This window comes from Pantherophis guttatus, chromosome 4 (genome assembly GCF_059756535.1).
Source record: "Pantherophis guttatus breed Tessera chromosome 4, ASM5975653v1, whole genome shotgun sequence".
Lineage (NCBI taxonomy): Eukaryota > Metazoa > Chordata > Lepidosauria > Squamata > Colubridae > Pantherophis > Pantherophis guttatus.
The window spans coordinates 47,013,835-47,036,826 of record NC_142066.1 but is presented as its reverse complement, the minus strand read 5'-3'; the positions used below and the strand labels follow the sequence as shown (position 1 = coordinate 47,036,826).

At 38.8% G+C, this 22,992-nt stretch overlaps 2 protein-coding genes across 2 annotated transcripts in view; both read right to left on the bottom strand.

The window, feature by feature from the left end:
• The window catches only part of SCRN2 (secernin 2), a 72,866-nt gene that overhangs the window by 24,850 nt on the left and 25,024 nt on the right, over positions 1 to 22,992 (bottom strand). The gene's annotated exons all lie outside the window — the stretch shown is intronic.
• The window catches only part of SP6 (Sp6 transcription factor), a 32,405-nt gene continuing 25,024 nt past the window's right edge, over positions 15,612 to 22,992 (bottom strand). Inside the window, exons 3-4 of the transcript XR_015733798.1 lie at positions 22,886 to 22,974; positions 15,612 to 16,312 (exon numbers count right to left, since the gene is read on the bottom strand). The gene's annotated coding sequence lies outside the window, so the exon portion shown is untranslated. The remainder of the gene's footprint in view (positions 16,313 to 22,885; positions 22,975 to 22,992) is intronic.

Genomic DNA, 22,992 nt, shown 5'->3' with positions numbered 1-22,992 from the left:
TCTAGATACCATCATATTCCATTTATAACCATTTATCTTTTCCAATTTCCCTTCTCTCCTGGAAACAAAATGTTTTATTAGAGAATGATGGAATAATTGTACAATATTTTTGGATTAGTAAAATTCAAATCTTCTGTATAGACAGATAAATATGGACAAGTCATTGCATATTTTAATATATTATAAAATGGATCTGATTGATCCATTAGTCATGCTAATATTCCAAAACACATTTTCCTAATTGATCACAGGTTTGGCTACCTGTATTCCCCCATAAATCTGTTCATCTCCCTGCATCAGTGGGAGATGCCTTTCTAAAGGTGCCTGCACCACCAGAAGCTCTGCCCTCCAATATATGAGATAATAGCAACACTATCTCCATTGCTAAGTCTTTTTATTTTTAATTATTTTAATGAGATTGGTTTCAATCATGATTTTAATAGTATTATTTTTATGTGTGTGCTTTTTTTAAATATTGAACACTGCTTTGAGAAATTGATTGAAACTGAAATAAATAAATAGGCAAACTAACAGGAAAGATAAGAAGGAGGGAAGGAAGGAAGGGAGAGAGGGAAGGAAGGAAGGGAGAGAGGGAGGGAGAGAGGGAGGGAGGAAGGGAAGGAAGGAAGGAAGGAAGGAAGGAAGGAAGGAAGGAAGGAAGGAAGGAAGGAAGGAAGGAAGGATTCAATTCCTAAATAATTTCAAATTATACATGAAGTTATTCCTAATGTTTATACATAAACAATCTTGGGTAATTTTCATTAATCTGCAAGGAGTGGGGATGTGTTAAAAAAATTCAAGGCAGCATAGCAACCATACAAAGTTTTTTTTTGTTTCTGGTCTGTTGTTGTGTTCAACTTAACCCTTTCCAACAACTTAATATGCAGTTTGATACTAAAATTTGGCAGTATTTTGACAATAAATGAGGAAGGGGCTGCAAAAACTAAGTTTCAAGGAGCACTGTGTGAGTTGTTCCTCCTTATGTTAAGGCAACCAGTAATTGTGCTGTTCTTTCCTCTACTGTCAGATTTCCTGCAGCTGAAAACAGGTGAAGGACAAATGGTGGGGGGGGGGGGGAAGAAACCTTGTAAGAACAATATTTGTTAACAAAATCATGCCATATAGAAAATCAGTGAGCCAAAGTTGGTCCATCCCAGAAGCAACATAACCATGGAGCAACAGGCTTCTGCCTTGCTCCTGGGCGTCTGAATTCCAAGCTCCTGGCTCATGCCCTCTGAGTGCTGCCAGGTGGCTGCGAGTGATTTTCCTGGTTGACACACACCCATTTCTCAACTGGCCTATAATTGACATTCTCTTTCAGATGTTGCTGTGATTTTGCCTTGGAGACTGGACAGAGGACTGCACCCATTTGAATCAAGTTTGAACAAGTTGTTTGGCAGCAGAGAAAGTGTCCACTTGATTATTTTTTTTAAAAAAAATACACCATGGAAGAGGGTGGAGGATGCGAGATATAGTGAGCAACACTCCCCCATTCCAGTAGCCTCCTCCCTCTGATTGTACCCAAGGCATATGGATGGTGTTACACCCTGTTGCTTCATCTACAGGTTTCCCTCCTTTGCAACCGGTTGGTTGAGGCCGGAACTCACTCCACCATTAGCTTTCTGGGCCATGCTTTGAAACCTCCACCTTTAGCTGTTATAGATGATGAAAGGCTTGCCTTTTGAGAAAATTCTGCCCATTTTTTTTTTATTCCAAGGGGAATGTTTTGGTAGACCTTGGACAGTCATTAACTGGTGCAACTTTCAAATCTTGATGATTTGGGGCATGGGCGAATCTTCTTAGTCCTCAAGCAATTGGAATAAAAATAAGTTTAAAGGCTGAGATGCAGATGGCTCAGGAATGAGTTTCAGGACAGCCAAAGCTGAATAAGTAGGGTATTTGGTTTCAGACCTTGCAGCAAACCAATGTTAGCTGGGAATGGAGTGGACAGCTTTTTAGATATGGTACCAATTTGATGGAAGAGTCTCTTCAGGCTCTTCCAGTATACCTGCTAAAACTCTATATATTATTTTCTTCTGCCTGATCTTGATAACTTGTTTTACTCGTAAATATGTTTTATTTTTATTTCACGGCTGTTCTTTTAGCCGGATGTTTTAGTTTTATTTATGTATTTGATACAACACCAGACCAACTCTGGACTTCTTTTGTGGAGTTTATTTTTACTTAACATTTTATGCCTTTTAATATTGTTTTTATCTTTTCAAAGAACAAGTTTACAGACTAGCAGAAATGAAGGCATTAAATATAAAACATTGATTTTACCATTTAAATTCCCAGTTGGCTTTCTAGTTGCTGTGTGATATTAGAGCAGAGGTCTTCAAACTTGACAGCTTTAAGACTTGTGGACTTCAACTTCCAGAATTCTCCAGTGACATTTTAAATTGGAGAGTCAGAGATGACTGCAAAAGTGGCCCAAAGAGCTACAATGGTGGCTGTGCCCATGTGGTAAAAGTTTTGCCCTCTTTCTATGTGGTTCACATGCACGAAACAAGCAAAAACAGTAGAGTTCAGTCACAAGATGGCAGCTGCCATCTTAACTTTTTATGACATCGACATCCATGTTTAAATTTTATTTATTTATTTAATGATATTTGTACACCAGCCTGTTGATTGTGAATATGCCAATGCTCTGATTAAACGCATATGGGATGGAGAGCTTTTTGGTTGAGGGCTTTTTAACCATAATTTTTGTCATTTTTCAGGGAAAGGTGATTTAATTAAAATAAGGGTGGGAGAAGTACATTTCAGTATTAGCCGGTCCTTCTTCAGGAAATTCAGGCATTGGGACATGCCAATATATTGTTAAATGAATTAAAAGAAACACACAAAGACACTTTTCTCAATCAGTCAGGCTTATTTTATGCAAGTTAAAGTTCAAGATAGTACCGGTTAGTCTGATGGAGTTGTTTGATTTTGAAATGAATGAGCTAAAGATGTGAGGAAGGATTTCAAGTCACTACTTTAATGTTTTCCCCCTCCATTAAGTCTATAAAAAAAGCCTAGGAGAAGAATGCAGGCCAACAGTGAGCATAGGCTCTAGGTCGGAAGTATTTTGGTCCTGCCCAACCGGCTGATCAAGGGAGTTACTTTGATTCCTCCCTGTATTTGTTTTGAAATAACAAGCTAGAGGGGAAAAAAGATCTTCCACACATACATTGGGCAATGGAGATTGTATCTCCAGTTACACTTCAACGGAATTATACAGAGCTTGGAAAAGGGTGTGATAATAGATGATTCTCAAGGTCAGAAGAGACTTTCCAAATGATAACTTTAAAGATGATTTGTATGGTAAATCCTGTGAATGGATTTTCTTTTGGAAAGAAATGACGTTTTTTCTTTGTGTTCTTGAACAAACATGATTTGCACATCCTCGCTTGATAGTGATCATGAGATGGAATGTAGCTTCAAGTTGCAAGCACCTATTGACTAATCCCTAGGAAATCTCTAGTGAGAAGCAGGTCATCACTTTCACTATCTTTGTTTCACTATCCCCTTTTTAAAGTAACAAATAGGGATTTTCCCTTCAAAATGATTTACGTCCCTTCAAAATGATTTATGTCAAAGTGAATACAGCTATCTTATCTTTTACCCCTTCCTTCATCAAATTAGAATTCAGGCTAGCTATGAGACATCACAGTACTATGTCTGCTAGATTCCATTGCATTCAGTAGGCTTACTTCCAAGTTAGTAAGCATACAGTGAACCAGTTCAATATTGCATGCTGGTTTGTAATAAATTTATGGTAGCCTGAAGGGACCATTCCCTTATATAATTTGAGTTCAGTACCACAATATATGATAATGAGATGATTAAAAGGTATGAAATACAGCCAATATATTAACATTTATGGTTTGGTTGAAGTACTGTTTGCAGAGCTTTGAATATACATATTAGCCTCCAGAAGTTTCTGTCTACTTGCAAAGGAGCACTAAATGCTAAAGTAAATAGTTTAATTCAGCACCCTGAACCAATCATCTCAGCCACAAGTACACACAATAATTGATTGTCAAGATCTTTGTCAATTTCATTTTTCTTTTCATGTGAAATTGACATTTTTTTAATGAAAATATGATGATTAACTGGGATAGCCAGATGCAAGAAAGGACAAGCTCTACCAAATTTAAGAGTTGCAGACAAGAAATTAAAATCACATTTAGTTGAATGACAAGCTTTACCTGCTGAAATTCCCTCTAATGATGATTCAAGGTTACAGAAACACTCAGTTCTTGCCTTTTTTTTTTTTTTTTTTTTGCAGTCTACTGATCATTCCCTCCTTAGGCTTAACTTTCCTACTGTCATCCCCCGTCACAGGGGTGCGGAACCGGTAAGATGGTTCCGCCCCAGGCGCCTGATGGAACCCGAAAGGTTCCTGATGGAGCTTGAGTCATTTCCCGCCTCCTTAGCCCACGATTCATCCAAGGCCCTTGTCGCGGCCTGGGAACAGGCTGCGGTGGGGGCCCTGGATCGAATCGCGCCTTTGCGGCCTCTGATCCAACACAGATCCCGGGCGGCTCCTTGGTTCACCGCAGAGCTCAGGGAAATGAAGCATCGGAAAAGATGCCTGGCGGGTGGTTGGAGATCCTCCCGATCCGAGTCCAACCAAACAGAACTAAGAACCCATTTAGGTCTTATCTTGTGGCGATGGAAGTGGCGAAATGTAACTATTTCGCCACTCTCATTGCATCTGCAGAAAACCGCACAGCAGCCCTGTTTAGAGTGACCCGCTCCCTCCTTAATCAGGGAGTGAGGGAGGACCCCTTGCAGGGCTGTGCTGAGGATTTTGCACAGTTTCTGCAAGATAAAATCACTCAGATTCTGACCGGGTTGGACTCCGACTGGACAGAGTCCGTTGAGGTGACGGGGGCTAGTCTTGGTGGAAACATCTGGGTTGAGTTTGAGCCTGTTTCGCTGGATGAAGTGGACAGGATTATGGGTAGGCTGGGGTCCTCCACATGTTTATTGGACCCTTGTCCCTCCTGGCTAGTTTTGGCAGCCAGAGAGGTGACTAGAGACTGGATCCAGGCTGTTGTCAACGCTTTGTTAAAGGAAGGGGTCTTCCCTGCTGCACTCAAAGAGGCGGTGGTTCGACCCCTCCTTAAGAAGCCTAACCTGAACCCTGACGTTCTTAACAACTACCGTCCAGTCTCCAACCTTCGCTTTTTAGCGAAGGTTGTTGAGTCCATGGTGGCACAGCAATTCCCTCAATTCCTGGACGAAACAGGTTTTGGGGTGAGGTATCATCAATATGCTGATGATACCCAGCTTTACATCTCCACCCCTGACCACCCTAAGGATGCCCTTTCCGTGATGTCCCACTGCCTGGAAGCGGTGCGGGTTTGGATGGGGAGGAACAGACTTAGACTCAACCCTTCCAAGACTGAGTGGCTGTGGATGCCGGCATCCTGGGATCTAGAGGTTCCATCTTTAATGATCGGGGGAGAACCTCTTGCTTCTTCTGATAGGGTCCGCAAATTGGGTGTCCTCCTGGATTCTTGGCTGTCCTTAGAAGACCATCTGATGGCCGTAACCAGGGGGGCCTTCGCACAGGTGTGTCTTGTGTGCCAGTTGCGCCCTTTTCTAGACCAGGATGCCCTCGCCGCGGTCACTCATGCCCTTGTTACCTCTAGGTTGGACTACTGTAACACCCTCTACATGGGGCTGCCCTTGGGATGCGTCCGGAGGCTCCAGCTAGTCCAGAACGCAGCCGCGCGGGTAGTTACAGGGGCGTCTAGATACTCCCGTGTAACATCTCTCCTGCGTGAGCTGCCCTGGCTGCCGGTGGCGCTCCGGATACATTTCAAGGTGCTGGTCCTTATCTATAAAGCCCTTCATGGCTTAGGCCCGGGGTACTTGCAGGACCATCTCCAGCTGCTCTCCCACCGTCCTGTGCGCTCTCACAGAGTCAGCCTCCTCAGGGTGGCATCGGCCAAACAATGTTGGCTGATGGCCCCCAGGAGGAGAGCGTTCTCTGTGGGAGCCCTGACCCTCTGGAATGGATTGCCCACTGAGCTTAGGACAGCCCCCGACCTTCTTTCCTTCCGTCGTGAGCTGAAGACGTGGCTCTTCCATCAACTCAACTGATCCGTTTGGGAGTACACTGTCATAATTTTAAACTGTTTTAATAGGGTTGCTGATTTTAATTTTATTTCATTGTGATTTGTTTTGGAATTTGTCATTTTGTAAGCCGCCTTGAGTCCCCAGGGAGGAAGGCGGCATATAAATCGCAATAATAAATAAATAAATAATACTAGTGTTAAAATCTCATGCCCACAAAGATTTTGCCTGCTATGAATATAATTGATTGGTGTGGTATCCTTATGATTATTGTATAACTATATAAGTTCACTGAGGTACAGTAACTGAACCATTATCAATTACCCTAAACCAGGGGTCAGCAATCTGTGGCTCTGGAGCAGCATGTGACTCTTTCATTCCTCTGCTGCGGCTCCCTGTCACTCAAAATATGCCGCCAATATGTGATACCTGCCAGCGCGCAATTTATTGAGCTTTCCAACCCCGATAGGCCAACCACGGATAAATCCAAGAAAAGAAAAGTTTCAGAAGAAAACAGAATGTTTAATTCAACTACATATGCTAGTTTTGTGGCCGCTCAAGAAATACTCAAGCACGAGAAGGGTTTTGTGGCTCCCGGTGTTTTCTTTTCTGTGGGAAACGGGTCCAAATGGCTCTTTGAGTGTTTAAGGTTGCAGATCCTTGCCCTAAACCTAACCTATTTGATGAGGGAGAAAGTATGAAAGATCCACAATAAATGGATGTAATGATTGAATTTTCATTATTAAGCAAGAAGATTGTTAAATTAGTCATACCCAAATTTCTGCCTTTTTTGCCACAGTTGTCAAGCAATTAGTTGCAGTTGTTAAGTGAATCTGGCTTCTCTTGTTGGCTTTGCTTATTGGAAACTGGCTGGGAAACTCATAAATGGCAATCACATAACCCTTGAAAACTGTAACCATCTTAAATACATGCTAATTGCCAAGTATCGGAATTTTGATAATGGAACTGGGGATGCTGTGACAGTCATAAGTGTGAGAACCAGTCATAAGTCACTTTTTCAGTGTCACCTAACTTTAAACTGTTGCTGATCAAGTGGTTGTAAGTCAAGGACAACCTATATATCAGTGATGGTGAACCTTTTTGGCACTGAGTGCCAAAAAGGTCGCACGGAAACATCACTCACGTGTGTGGGATTGTCGGGGCCATGCTCTGGGAAAACTGAATTTCTGGATTCTAGCACGCATGCGCACAATCAGCTGCAGGGGTGGGTTCTACTTACCTTTACTACCGGTTTGCAACAGGGCGCTTCGCTCGTGCACGCGCACACTCTTCTGCACATGCGCGGAAGCATTTTGATGATATCAGGGTTGGTGGGCGGAGCCTCCCAACAGTTTTACTACCGGTTCTATAGAACCGGTGCAAACCGGGGGCAACCCACCACTGATCAGCTGGCTGGTGTGCATGCGCAGGCCAGTTTTTGGCACTGCCACACACGCAAAGGGATCACACTCACAAGCCCTATGGCTCTATGGCTCTGGGCCAGGCTATCTTCGAGACCGCCTTCTACCACATAGCTCCCAGCGACTGGTAAGATCCCACAGAGTCGGTCTCCTCCAGGTCCCATCAGCTAAACAATGTCGGCTGGCCGGCCCGCGGGGGAGGGGCTTCTCTGTGGCTGCCCCGGCTCTCTGGAACCAATTACCTCCAATTACCGCCCCCACCCTATTGGCCTTCCACAAAGCGGTGAAGACCTGGCTCTTCCGGCAGGCCTGGGGCCGTTGATCTCATTATAATGATCTTGCAAGACCAGGCCACAAATTGGAGTACATGTGTTTTAACGTTTTTAAAGTTTTTAATGTTTTTCTTTTTAACATTTTTTATGGGATTGTTCGCATTGTTTTTTTCTTTGTTGTAAGCCGCCCAGAGTCCCTTGGGAATTAGGCGGCAAAGAAATGCGACAAAATAAATAAATAAATAAATAAACACTCTGGAAAAGCTGAGCTTCTGGGTTTTGGCGCGCATGCGCACCTAACAATCAGTTGGGCAGTGCACATGTGCACACTGGCTTTTGGCACTGCCGTGCGTGCAGACAGCTGATTGTTGCATGCACATGCAAACCAGAATCCCGGAACATAAACAGGCAAGGCCGCATGTGCCGGGTGACATGGCTCCGCGTGCCACTTTGGGCACTCGTGCCATAGGTTCGCCATTACGGCTATATATCATCCAAAGACCGTCTAAGGCTACAAGATCTGGGTATTAAAGCTCTCATAACCCATTAGTTTGCTAACACCTAAGTCATCATCTAAATGTTTGCTGTCCAGGTATAATATTCCTACCCATCCTATGCAAATTTTCAAAGTACTTTTAGGTATTTTCCCTGAGAAGCTTGAGAAAATCATTAGTAGAAAGGTTTTTTTGTCGGGGTGAAGGAAGTTGGGAAAGATGATTTGCCCATCATAGTCAATTATTTGGGTTCCATTGTAACCAAATAGTTACAGTGGAACCCATAGGTTTCTAGTATCCTTTCCTGAACTTGATCCTCACTTAATCATCTTTGAAATAGACCTAAGGATGGAGGGGTTCAAAGTGACTTGTGACTTATGCCTTTGGTGGGTTGACATTAAGTCTGGATGATATTTTATTGGCTGGATTTACTCAAGATGCTCAACTAAAATATCATTCACTAGTTCATTGCTCAATATAATTAGCAAGCCTAACCAATGTCCTCAAGTTTTTACTAATATTCCATGAGAATTCAAGCAACTGAATTAGTTTAATAAATACTGATTAGTTAACAATGGGCTACATTGTTCATACACAGCCATTGGTTGTATTTATGTATCATATCAAGTAGTTGAATGCTTAACTATTATTTGTTTGATTAACCTACAGTCATCTAGGATCCTTCAGGTTATACCATAGCCATATTGTATAATCAATAGTGACTCAGTTTACATAATATCCTAAATCTCAAACAAGTAACCACATTTTGATTTAGCATATTATGTGAACTCATACTTTCACATAGATTAATAAGGAACAATGGTGCGTTCCAAAAAGTCCTATAATCAAGAATGTCTTGTAATAGAAGGAATTTTCAAAAAGATTTGCAAATGTTTTTTAGTATTTTTCAACTAAAAAAACAAAAATTCCTTCCTTCTTTGGAAAAACGTGTTATCGAGTGTAATTTTGTGCATATACAGTGTATTTTGGAGCCATCTCCACCAATAGCCACCCATCCCACTTCTATAATTAAAAGAAAGTGCTCTTGCATGGCATAGTCTCCTATTTTAGCACCATTTATAGCTTTAGAGTGCTGCATTAAAATTGTTTTTCTGAGTATTCATTTTTCCCTATTATGAAGACCTTTTTTGGGGGGAGGGATGAATTAGCATGTTAAAGTCATCATGATCATCATATCCCATACAACAAAACTTCTATCTTTTAACACTTTGCCATAGTGGTATGACACCAGACCAGTTTGACCATTCTCCATTGGTTCAAGTTGGATGACAAGTTAAATATTCATACTGAGCTTTGAAGTTGGGCATGAAACAAAGCTTGCATCTGAGGATCCCAAAAGTATCAAGAAAATGTTGAAAACCCTTGTAATTCTAGTTCCACAGAAACTAATTCAAAAACACTGTCCCCTTGTTCCCAAATATTCTTGGAAACCATGAAAAAAATTGCTTGAGTTTATATTTTGCGAGCCATCATGAAGTTTATTTGATTTTGGCTTTGTGTAATTGTGTCCCAAAACCACAGTGCATAAATTTTGGTTCCTGGCTCAGTGTGTTGTGTGGATTAGCCCTTATACAGGTAATCCTTGAGTTACAACCACAATTGAACCCAAAATTTCTGTTGCTACATGAGATAGTTGTTAAGTGTGTTTTGCCCCATTTTATGAACTTTCTTGCCACAGTTGTTAAGTGAATCATTGCAGTTGTTAGTTGCGTGGTTGTTAAATAAATCCAGCTTCCTCATTGACTTTGTCAGATGTTCTCAAGAGATGATCACATGACCCAGGGACACTGCTACCGTCATATATATGAACCAGTTGCCAAGCATCCGAATTTGGATCACATGGCTATGGAGATGCACTATGGTCATAACTTTTTTCAGTGCCATTATAACTTTCAACAATCACAAAATGAATGGTTGTAAGGTGAAGACTACCTGTATTGCAAGGCCATTCATTGTAATTTCTTAAGTAACATTAATAATCCAGTTGTATAGGAATTGCTGGTTTGGCATATGTGAAAATCAATATAATGGTTAGTTTATGTATGAGTGAATGTAGCCACTAACATAAATTTCAATTTTGCAGAAATGGAATTCCAAGCAAATCTTCTACTATTAACTCAATTTTATGCCAATAAATTGATAATGACAGTATCAACTTTTAGCATTTGCATATATAGGTTTTCTTCATGATGAGCTAGCCCTGACTTTTTCTGTCCAGTGCACTCATCCCCACGTAACTGAGTTCATCCACCTTATTTGGTCATCCTCTTCTATTTTTTCCTTCCACCTTTCTCAGCATTAAAATCATCTCCTGGACTCAATTCTTCACATAATGTATATGAATTAGGTTAATTGGATCTATCATTTGTGGCACATGTGAGAATTCTGGGTTGATTTGTTTAATAATCCATTTCTTTGATTGCTTGGCTATCTATGGTATTCTCAGGAATCTTCTCCAAAATTTAACTGCATGAATACAGATAGTCCTTGAGTTACAATAGTTCATTTAGTGATTGTTCAAAGTTACAATGGCACTGAAAAAAGAGACTTGTGACCGTTTTTCACAGTTACCATCTTTGTAGCATCCCCATGATCATGTGATCAAAATTCAGATGCTTGCAACAGATTCATATTTATGATGGTTATGGTGTCCCAAGGTCATGTGATCCCATTTTGCAACCTTTTGACAAGCGAAGTCAATGAGGAAGACTGATTCACTTAACAACTGTGCTACTAACTTATCAATCACAGTGATTCACTTAACAACTGTGGCAAGAAAGGTCATAAAATGAGGCAAAACGCACTTAACAAATGTTTTCATTAACAATAAATTTTGGGATCATTTATAGTCGTAAGTCGAAGACTACCTGTACTCTTTCTATCCTATTTCTTTAGAGTCCAATTTTGCTTACATAAACTGTCAAGGGAAACCTTTGCTTGCACTGTTCTGATCTTTGTAGATATTGATACATCATGACAGCTGAATATCTTTTAGCAATGTGAAGTTATGTAAAAAATATAATTGTGGCTAAAAAGAATTGTTTGGCTTAGAATTGATATTATGTCTATGGGACTTCATGGATGAATGTGTATTTATTTTTAAATATTTTTTGAGGATTGTACACATATACCCACCCACCCTCATGTATATATTTATGTAATTATTTGGTGACTTTTAAATGTCATATTAGCCAGTTTATATACAATATTTACTCTATGTTTAAAATATCAGAAGTATTGTTAAAAGAAAACTATGTTTTTAAGGACATGCAAAGTAACTTTTCCTTTGTCACTGAAGCATAGGCGTCCTTTCTTAACCACAAAGATGCCCAGATGACGAAACATGTAATGTTGGAAAACAAGCTTTTCATTTTTATACTTTCAATCACAATGTTGCTTGTACGTATTTAAGTCCTGGCCTTTTGAGGTAGATCAAACTTAGGAAACCAAAATTATGAATATTAAAACTATTTTTATTACAGGGTTACAGTAACAGAATCTTATAAGTCTGAAAACTCCTCCCCACTCCCTACCTTTATCTATAAGCGAACTAGGGAGGACCATATCTGAGATGTTTTTTTCAGATTACATTTCTGCTTTGGACATGTGTAGTTTATCTGATCATTGTCCTGCTTGTGTTCCTCTTGTTCTTCAAGATTATTCTCACAACCTATTAGACTAAGGGATGGAATTGGCATTGCAGCGCCTTGGCATACATCACTTGTGGACACAGTGATGCTCTCAGGAAGCTATTCTTGTCTTTGCAATGTTGCAGCTCTGCCGAATTTGTTGTCAGTGTCCTTCCACTGGTAGGAACACTTGTCTCACCCATCTCTGGACACCTATCTAATGTACTCTACTCTCTCTGCAGAGAATTTAAGTCCTGGTAATTGCATATTGACTTTTTAATAAAATATACCTCCCCCCTCTCTGCCACCATATGTAACTATTGTTATAGCTACTGACAAAAGGGCCTGGCTGCAAAGATGCGTACATTTTACTCTTTTAATATCACAGTTTATACAGAGTGTTGAAAATTAAAAGGAAAAGATGGCTTGGCAACTCTCCTTTTATTAGCAATCACTCAGATTTTCTATAAAACAGAGAAATGCTCAAATAGGTAAATGTCTTTGGATATTCTCAGTCATCCATTCAGTCAAAACTGAAAAAGCTTCTTGGATGAGAAGCTAAATGTCTTCAAGGAAAAACAAAGAAAGTCCAGCTGCCTTTTGAAAAAGCACTTTTGGAAAGACTTGCAATAGATACATTCCTAATGTGTATAGGGAAAAGGAAGCATGCATTCATTTTTTAATGGAATACAGATGACAGGATTTTTATATTTGTAGAAGTTACAGTGACTCCAGACATGGGGTTTGACTGAATGTTGACCAATTCTCCTATTGGTCTGCTGGAGGGAATACCAAATGACTCATGGAGGTCCCTGCATGATCTTGGGAATTTTGAGATCAGCAGAAGAAGAAAAAAAGATTGAACTGGATTTCAAGACTGCTTTGAAACCTGAAGAAGGTGGTGAAATCACAGTATGAAAAGACTCTACGTTACCTTGGAGAGCTTCTTCACAGCTTAGAAAATGATTTCACTCATAGGATGTTCTCCTCTCCATCCTTTCCAGATGTACTTTTTTTAGTTTAAACTTGGAAAACAATGTGTTTAGTTTTGGTTCCTACCTATGGGTCTCTTCCCCACTTTTTAAATGCTTATTCACACATTACACATTACCACCCAACTAGACAAGTTTTAAAGCAGAACTGCATGATGTGTATTTTCAGTCACTCTCAATAAATAGTTTTCTCCATTAAGCCTGGATAATACACCTTTTACTGCATGAGATGAAGTCACCATCAAAATCAACCAGCTCAATCAAGAGAATGATCTCTTTGCTTTGGGTAGTCTTCCAAAGCTTGGTGGGAAATATTGGAGGAAAAAAATATTTAACAAAGCCTTCCCAGTATTTGCATATTATAATCAAATCCTATATTTAGAACCTTGCATGGATTTGAGACTGTAATTCTGTGATTTGACTTGAAAGTGATAAATCTAATGTATTGTACTTTAAACTTTGTGTGTGTATTATTTGGTGGAGGGGGGGAAGTGTAGTAGTCTTCGTTCAGTTTAGCCCTTTTCACCCATAAATTGCAATGGGGAAATTCCCCAACTCTTCCATCATTTTTATACCATTTCGAATGGCAAGAATATATAGTCTTACTCTGAGTCTAGGTAAAACCAATTGCCATTTTTCAAATTAATTACATGATATGTTAAGATTGTATGTATGTATACAATATACTGTATGTCTAAGTTAGCAATTTCCTTTATCTCCCTTCCCACACATTGAAAAACCTGAAATGTTTTTTTCAAATTCTTCTGTCATGCTAAATTAAAGCTTCTCTTTGTTCAGTACCATCATCCTGCTTTTTTCACAGAATTTCACATAGGGTTCAAATCTTAACCCTAATCCTATTTATTTTTCAATTTTCTATGAAATACTTAAAGATGGATAGATTTGGATGTTAAACAATGGGGGGGGGAAGCAAGAACTAGAGTCATTGATTTCCCCCTCAATGCCAAAATAATAACAATATGATTTTGATTTCTAAGTTAATAAGTAACCCTAAGTTAAGTTTCTAAGTAACCCCAGAATTCTTGAGATTAATTCAGAAGGAACATCTTTTCCAATATTCAGCTTTAGAGCATTCAGTGATTTTCAGTATAACAACAAATACAAAACAGGACTAAAACTATGTGCCAAATAGTGAGCTGTTCTGAAGTTACTAATTGAATGCTTTGTTGTTTATTGTTTACTCATTTATTAGATTTTTATCCCACATTTTGTACAAGGCTCAGAGACATACATATTGCTCTTTCCTTGCAAAATATGTTGGTGAGAGAATGACTAGCTCAAAGTCAACTACCCTGAGGATTGACAGGAATTTAACAGACCAGGGGACCCAACCATTAAAGTCAGAAGATATAAGATATCCCTCCTTTCTTTTAATAATTAGATATTTTTTCATAAAATAAAAATGGAAGGTCATCTGTGTTTGCAAATCCAGGTAGTTTGCAAATGAGACACATAGTTCTTCCAAACAAACTGTTTTTCTGCCCCTAGATTTCGAGCAGTATTGTGAAAACGAAGCAAATCTTAACTGTTCCAAGTACAGTTGTTAAAACAATGATGCTACAACTAGAACTGGTGTCTTCACTTGAACCTACAGTGCTCATGGTGACCTGATAGGGAATTGGAGCTTGTGCTTTCTGGCCAGACATGCAGGTGGACAAGTATTTCTGGCTTCACCTTTTGGTTTTTTGCTCAAGCCCTGACTCTATCTCAGAATAAGGATTTGGTGTGTTCATCAAGATACCAAATGGATAAACACTTGATCCCCTTGTAATTGTGATTCCCTTGCCCATTACTGATTTTCTATCACTTGGATATTAGCAATTGTAAGGTAAGGCATGCCAGGTATCCCCTCCAATGATAGCCTAGATGGTCCAACATTCTTCTGTAACAACACTCCTTTGCAACAAATTTTATAGCTGTAGCCACAGCATCCAAACACAAAGGAAGCCACCGCATCTGATGTCAATTATAAGATGGGAATTAATTTCATTTAATGGGGTTACTGCATCTCTCTTTGGAAGAACTTGGTAAGGTGCATCCAATCCAAAAGTGTTTATATGGCCTGAAACATTAACAGGGAAACGCCTTGTTTTTATCAGTTCCATTCTAAATGAAATGAATGGTCAAAACACAAAATTCATGCGTCTTAACATCTTTTACTATGCTTTTAATGGTAACCCTCATGGAACAAATGATGCAGCCACCATAGGAGGCAATTTCAAGGGCCCCACTTTTACCTTTCTTGCTCTATTAATACATACATCTAAAACATTATTTTATTATTTGTTTGTTAAATTTAACTCACTTGTGATAACCCTGGGTGGCTTACAAGAATAAAATCCCAAATACAAATCCAACATACACACACTACCTGGCCTCCCTCTCTGGTGGGTGTGTAGATACAATTAGGAAAAGAGTCCAAAGATGATCTTATTTATATTTATGGAATTTCAACTCTGAGGATAAATTTGGGGACATCTGTTGAGGCCACTAAGTAGTCTTTTTCCTTTCCCTTACACATGTCTATTCCTATGCCCCCTTTTCTACATATTATCATGGGATTTTGGCAAGACTTCACTTTGCAATTCGTTAATTTGGGGGAAGGTGACCATCTATAGTGAGAAAGACCATGATGTAAAATGTCAGAAAAAAAAAGAAAAACACAAAATATTTAGAAACACAGGAGGAGATTTAAACATTAAAACATGCACTTTATTCAACTTACATTTCAGTATTTTCAAGTCATGACATTTTAGAAGAAAATATTAATAGTTGTAATAAGTGAGCTAAAGGATTGCTTGTGGGAAAAAAGCTATAAGTATCCGATAGCAAATTTTTTTGAAAAGAAAACTATTTGCACACCAGAGTTTACTCTATTCTCAGACCTAATTAGCAAGAACCTTTATTCCCTTTATTTTCACTGACTTCAGATGTTTTGTAATCAATCCTTATTTGTAAAATTTTCTTATTCTATGCTTTCAAGTCAGGCTCTGCACATAGGATCTGCGTAAGGAAGGGTGGGGGGATGCTTTTAAATATTTGTTAAATAAACAAAATCGGATCAGCCGCCTAGAGTGGGACTACTTTAGGCAGTTTACAGTAATAAAAAGGAGGAAAAATGAAAAGGCACATAAACAGAATGATAGAACAATGAAGTAAACAATGAGACAGAAACACAAATGAGAATAAATACATAAAATATGATAACTAAAAAGATGGATGGTGGAGAGCAGAGAGCAAGGGGGAGGAGGGGGAGTCTGCCATCAATCTAGCAGCCACCTCCACCACAAGGATGTCCACTGTTTGCTCTACATCCTTCTGGTGTTGTTTCCAGTCTCCATTTTCATTGCTGCTGGTTGACACCTAAGAGTCTTCCATAAAATAAAACTGAAATAGATAGTGGATAATGAAAAAGGGGGCAAAACACTGTAATCAAGAAAACTAAACAGACAGTTTATGAAGTCTCCAGACGAGAACTTCGTTCCAAAGAGACTACTTTTAAAGCAATTCCTAACCTTCTTTATACAGTGTAGATGTTACTGTTTCATTCAGAAGTGTTTGGATATGACACCACCTTGCAAGAAAGCTTGAGAAAAACTCCTGCATCGAGATCTACTTCAGTCTTTTTTCAGTAAGAGCACTGGCAAACAACAACACTATTTGGCAGGAGACAAAAGAATTTCCTCTTGGCTTCAATAAGGCTTGAAGAAGCTGTGATTACTAGTTTGGTCTATGTTAACTCTATTGAACACTTCCCCAGAGAGATAAGTAAGGCTCCTCTGCCTATATTTTACTGCCTGGAAGTATTCCAAACAGAAATTACTTTTGGAAAATACGCAATACCTCTCACCTGATCCCTGTTCTTTTCAGCAACTTGGGAAGAATTCACTGAAGGCAGAGGAAAAATATCAAAAGCCTCTATTCTGTCCTGTAAATGAATAAACTATAAAGCAGGAATACACTTCTTCTTTTGGGTTCAGTGCTGCTGAGTCTTTGTCACGTTGTTCAAAATGTAATGAAATGCATTTAACACAGTTATTCTCCATGCATTCAATGTTTTTCCTCTACACCACATTAAACATTATAATTCAGGAACAGCTTCTGAAACGACCATGAGGAAAAGCATCCAAGGCTCTTACAGCTGCATGGAATTCAGGTTTGGCATTTCTGAGCTATACAGATAGTCCTCAACTTATGATCATATTTAACCCTCATAATTACAGTTAAGTTGGGATGGTTGTAAAGCAAATCATCATGTGACTGACCTGATTTTACAATCTTTATGGTGCTTGTTAAGCAAATGTGGTGGTGGTGAAGTGAATCTGTTGTTCTCTATGGGCCATGGTTTTGTCAGAAACGAAGAAAATGCTGATTTCCAGAAGAAAAGGCTTAAATCATGATTGTCTGACAGCAGGAAGTTGCCAAAGACTGTAAATGCAGTTCACTTGCTGAGCACCAAAATATGGTCACATGACCTCAGGGGGAGGCATCCTTTGGAAATAAGTCATAACTATTGGGGGAATTGTTGTAACTTCAAATGGCTCCTAGGCAATTAATTGTAAATTGAGGACTACCTGTATTTCAGGTGCCATATTTTAACTGCCAATAATCCCTGCTGCTGTTTGTTCATTCACCTTTTCCTTTCATTGTTTTTAACAATAAATGATAAGGCAAGTCTTGGAAAATTAGATCCATAAAATATCGCTCAGATCTAACAAGCAAGAAATGGGATAAAAAGAGCCAAACCAGGAGAATCTGTAATATTTTATGAATAGACTTTTACTGCACTGGAATGAGTTAATTTTTTTCCCCCCTTTTTTCCATTTTTCTTTTTTCCGGATTTCATCTGCTAGTTCTTTCCATGTTTTAAGCTACAGTTCATCCCTTCCTTGGAAGGGATTTCAAAAATATGTGTAAAACTGGCTCTGTGTATATTACAGCCCAAAAACTAGATCAAGGTAATTTTTACAGGTAATGTTTTTGAGCTCAGCTGAAAGGATTGCAGTTACTTGGTTGTGTATCTTGGAGATTCCATTCAGTTGTAAGACGCATTCATTATCTATTTGTGCCAAGGAGAATTACAGGTACATTTTTTTTTACAGAGCTTTACTCCATTAGATCAAAGCATACATAAAACCTTGGGATAAAATATGTCAAGCAGGATATTATAGTTGTCAGATATTGTTCTAGAATTGAATATCCTAGAGTTCGATACTTTTTAAAAGATAATTTCCAGATCTCATTAATAGTATTTCCTCTAATTATAATTTAAAAGAAAACATTCATCATCTATTATATACAGCATTTTTATTGACTCCTCCACTTATTGCTCCATATTTGGCCCCTGTCAAATATTTATGTACATAAAAACTGGACTGGAGAAAGTCATAAAGGAAACTATTGCTACTGTAATAATGAGTTCTTCTGAATTTGGAGACTTTGGATTTTGAAGGAAAAAGAAATCCTGTTAGCATTTAAAATCCACACTTGTTAATGTAAACGATTCTGTGCTTCAGTGCTTAGAGGGCCTAGATATTGGTGTTTGAACATAGATCTTTTTAAAATTTATATTTTACTATGTTTTACTAATCTAGGTGAAATATTAATGTATTAATATATATTGCTAGTCCATATATGATATGCCACACGATAAAGCCACACCTAAAATAAGATCCAAATCTTATTTTATCACACATTTTCACTATTATTCTAGAACTACTAATTGTGGTAACTGAAGTTGCAAAACCCTCTCCTTCAACACAGAACCCAGATACGTGTCCTTCAATGAGTTGTACTACAGCCCAGAAATTGTAGATGGGATTATTTTAAATAAAAAAGCCATTTAGGATAATTCTGGTATGGTTAGAACAATGACTAAGTATTACATGTTACAATGCCAAGGACTAAAAATGTACCTTTATGAAAAAAAATAAAGTTTGGAGTAAACAGCAGATCTTGTCAGCACCAACTCAAAGGCTTTAACTTCCACTCAGAGCAGAAGCAAGGTTTTGAAAATTTTGGTATTCTGTGATTATTTTGTATTTACTTTCTTCCTTCATCCCCCCTTTTAATTTCTTTGCAGACATACAGCTAGCATTTGAAGTATTGTTATTTACTCAAATGTTTAGTGATGTTTGGACTTGGATGGAGTGGGTTTATAATAGCAATAACATTTACTACATAATGCACCCTATTTTGTATTAAAATAGAGCTTTTAGGTGGGAAGGACTAAGAAAACAAAAAAGCAATCTTTTGGTTTGTAATTGTCACATTCTTGCAAGAAGCAATGTGTCTCATCTTCTGAAAGTGGAGGGGACAAGAAATTCAGATAAAATCCCTTAAATTAGGGAAGAAGTCTCAATATCAAATGAATATAATACTCTCAAACCATCCTTACAAGACAGTAGCTGAAGTACCTCATATCGAGCTTGCTCATGCAGCTTTATTTTTAACATAAAAGTTAAATTAAAATGTAAGGCCCGATTTGTACAGGAGACAGGTGCTGCAACACACCCTTTTTTGCCCCACACAATTGGGCCATCTCATTGGAATCCTTGCTGGGCCTGCTTCTCTGGCTTTTGGGAACTCTTCCCACCTCCCCCTCGCCTACATCAGCTCTCCCTGGGGCAAAGAGAGTGGCAGGCGAGAGAGAAGTGGGTGTGGGAAAGGAGCAGGTGTCTTAGGCATTTGGCAGGCACTCAATGGACAGCAAGTTGCACAAAATGCACCCGGCAGATTCAGCCATTGCTTGTGGAATTTCCACACAGGAATGAAGTTTCTCCTGCAGACACACAACCCTGCATATCCTAAGAGACATGTAGGCCTACTAATCTTTAGTACATAAGTGTCTGTCTTTTCCAGAAAACGAAACATCATTTTCTAGCCACTTAGAAACAAAAAATGAGGCAAGAGACACTTTTTTTTGCATTATTAGGCCTTTCTCACAGATATGCTATGTTGCATGTGTATATTCAAAATTTAAAATAAAAACAATCATGTTATTTTGCCATAATGAAGAAGCCTTTGACCAAGGGACCAATTTGTTAGTCGATATGCTTAGATGAAGGGCAGATAAATCTTTTCTGCTGTTATTTTTGTTTAACCAGATTTGAACAGGAATAATCCTTTGAATACAGGATAGGAATCTATAAAGACAGAGGCAATTTATTTCTGGAGCCAGACAAGCAATAATGTATTTTGAAGTGGAGAGTCTGGACTTGTTTTTTCTATATACACAGCAGGTGAGGATTTTTTTTTCTAACCAAGTTTGTGTCCAACAGGAAGAGAAGGAAGAGGTATTTTCAAATGTTAAGTGGCACATGAGGATTGTCTACAATTCACAGATTATGCCATAATTTGAATAAGCACACAAGCACCTTAGATGGTCACTCTAGTGTGAGTGTCGCTATATGTTTCCTTCAGAAATGCTTTTCACTAGAAATTCTTTCAGAAAAAAACTATCAGCAAAGTTTAGGTTTATAAGATCTTTGTTGTGGGATATTGTCCTGGAAGTAATCCGTCTGAGAAAGAGAAAGGCAATAATAAGGAGGGCATGTTGTCCCTCTCATCTCAGAGGATCTCTAGCTTAATTTCATGCATTTTGAGTAACAGAGGAGTATAAATTCATTGATTTCCAATATCTGAATTCTGTCACAAGCAAGGAGGAAAATTATGGAGCCTTTCAACTCATGCATAATGTCATTTCCTTGTTATAGAACTTCCACACATAGGCATATAAAATTAGGAAAAATTTCCTCATAAAAGTTTAATAGCTAATGCATTGCTTGAGTTTACAGCATTTCATCTGATATTAATTTTTGAAGTGTCGTTAAACTGAAATTCAGTATTCAAATTAATCACTTTATTTACTCTCTTCCTCCCACTACCCTCTCTGCAAACATACTCTGTTGGTGAAATCGGTTGTCACTAGTTGCCTTGGTTAATAGGAAGAAAGTTGTCTAACCCCATGCAAAGAATCTTCTTTAAGGATCACTAACCTGCTCATCTCTAGCTAGTGTGTAATGGATCTAAACTTGTAAATGTTAGAACTGCAACTGCTTGTAAATGTTATAACTGCAGCCAGAAACTTTGCTGCTAATGCTGGGAGGACTGATAGAACACATTAAAAGAGCCAATATTTCCCCCCCTTAGAAAAAAAATAGAAGGATTCTTCCTTTGGGCGGAGTTAAATTTTTAATGAGCATTTCCCAAGCAATTGTTGTTAGATATTGCCTTCCTCCCTTGTTTTCTGGCCTGGACATGTCTGGACACCTTCATGTTATGAGGCTGCATGAGATCCCACGTGATTTTGCTCTTTCCTTAAAAGTCGTCCCTTCTGCCAATAGTATGAAGTGCACAGCATACTGTGCAGGAAGGAAGGGCAGGAACAGCCAAGAACATTGCCATCAGCCAGAAAGTGCATGAGTTAAATCCCCACTAGGTAACAGGCGGTGTGGTTGAACTTCCCAGGTGGGGTCATTAATGAGGAAGGAAAATGCTAAGATTGTGGGGTGTAGGAAGTTGCTTTGAAGAACCGAAACAAATTGGGGGTGGGTTGAAGGAGATTCTTGAGTAAATTATCCTAAATCTGATTTGCCTATAAAATTTCACTATCATATAGAATATAATTAGCAGAGGATTATAATATCAGTTGGAACAGTATTGAACTGGTTAAGTTTTAGAAAGAGAAATTACAAAACTTTGGGGTAAATGTTTTGCTTTTTGTGGACAGTTAATGCAATTGTTTTAGTGAAGACAATTGTGTTCAAAGTAAACTACCAAATTTTGATCTTAAAAAATATTTTAAACATCAACCAGTGTTACTTTTTATGGTAAACTCAAGTAGTCTGCTGAGAGATTAAGAGATGGGCATAAGGACATTACTGTTTTTTGTGCAAAATATACCTCTGGTCACTGGGACCAGAGTTTTAATTTTCTGAGCTTTTGGACTAGTGCTGGAGCCCCTCTTCTCTCCCACCAGAATGTGTGCTTTGGGCTATTTATGTGATGCCTGGTTGTGTGTGTGTTTTTTTTAAATTGTCGATTGAGGTGTTGATGACCAGTTATTAAGTCATTGGCTATTATGTACTTGTGCTGCCAAGTCCTTGGCTCCTAAGTACTTGATAAGATGGTGGTAAATCAGCACTCCTGTTGACAACAGAGGCCTGTTTTCCAGGCTCAACCATTTCCCTGGCTACCTTTGGACCTGCTTAGCCAACAAACTTTGTAGCTGTGAAATTGAATTATGTCCTGGTTCATTGCATTGTAAGGCTACCAATGAGTTTGGCTCTCCTCGTCTTATAGTTCCCTTGTGTTCTTGCAATCTGATGCTTAGCTTCCTCCTCATCTAGAAGCAATCCATGCAGGTCACAAGGGCAATCATAGTCACAGAGGCAATTCATACAATGCCTCCATGACTATATAGGACAGACAGGGAGAAAGCTAACCACCAGATTGCAAGAACACAAGGAAGCAGTCAGACGAGGAAACCCCAACTCATTGGTAGCCTTACATTGCAATGAACAAGGGCGTACATTCAATTTCACAGCTACTAAGACTGTTGGCCAAGCAAATACAAAAATAGTCAGGGAAATGACTGAAGCCTGGAAAAAACATCCCCTTGTCAGTCTACAGAAGTGTTTATTTACTACCAACTTATCAGGTATTCAGGAGCTAAGGATTTAGCAATACAAGTAAACAACAGCCAATCCGGCCATCAACACCCCAATCAACAACTAAAAAGCTACACACAATCTGGCATCACATAAATACTATGCATAGAATAGCCCAAAGCACACATGGTGAGAGAGAAGTTCTCTGAGGATGGGCTCCAGCATAAAGTCTGAAAACTTGGAAGACTAAACCTCTGGTGCCAGTGACCGACCCAGATTGAATCCTGCAACATTATCCTGGGACATGTATATTTGCCTTCATTCGTGAAAATATACCTCAAACACTTACCTGGCTCAAAAAGAATTACTAGCAATCCAGAGTATACAGTATGGTGCAGCCCTTCCACATTCAGTTTCTGAGCAGAAATCTGCATATTTCTATCCAAATTAAAAAAA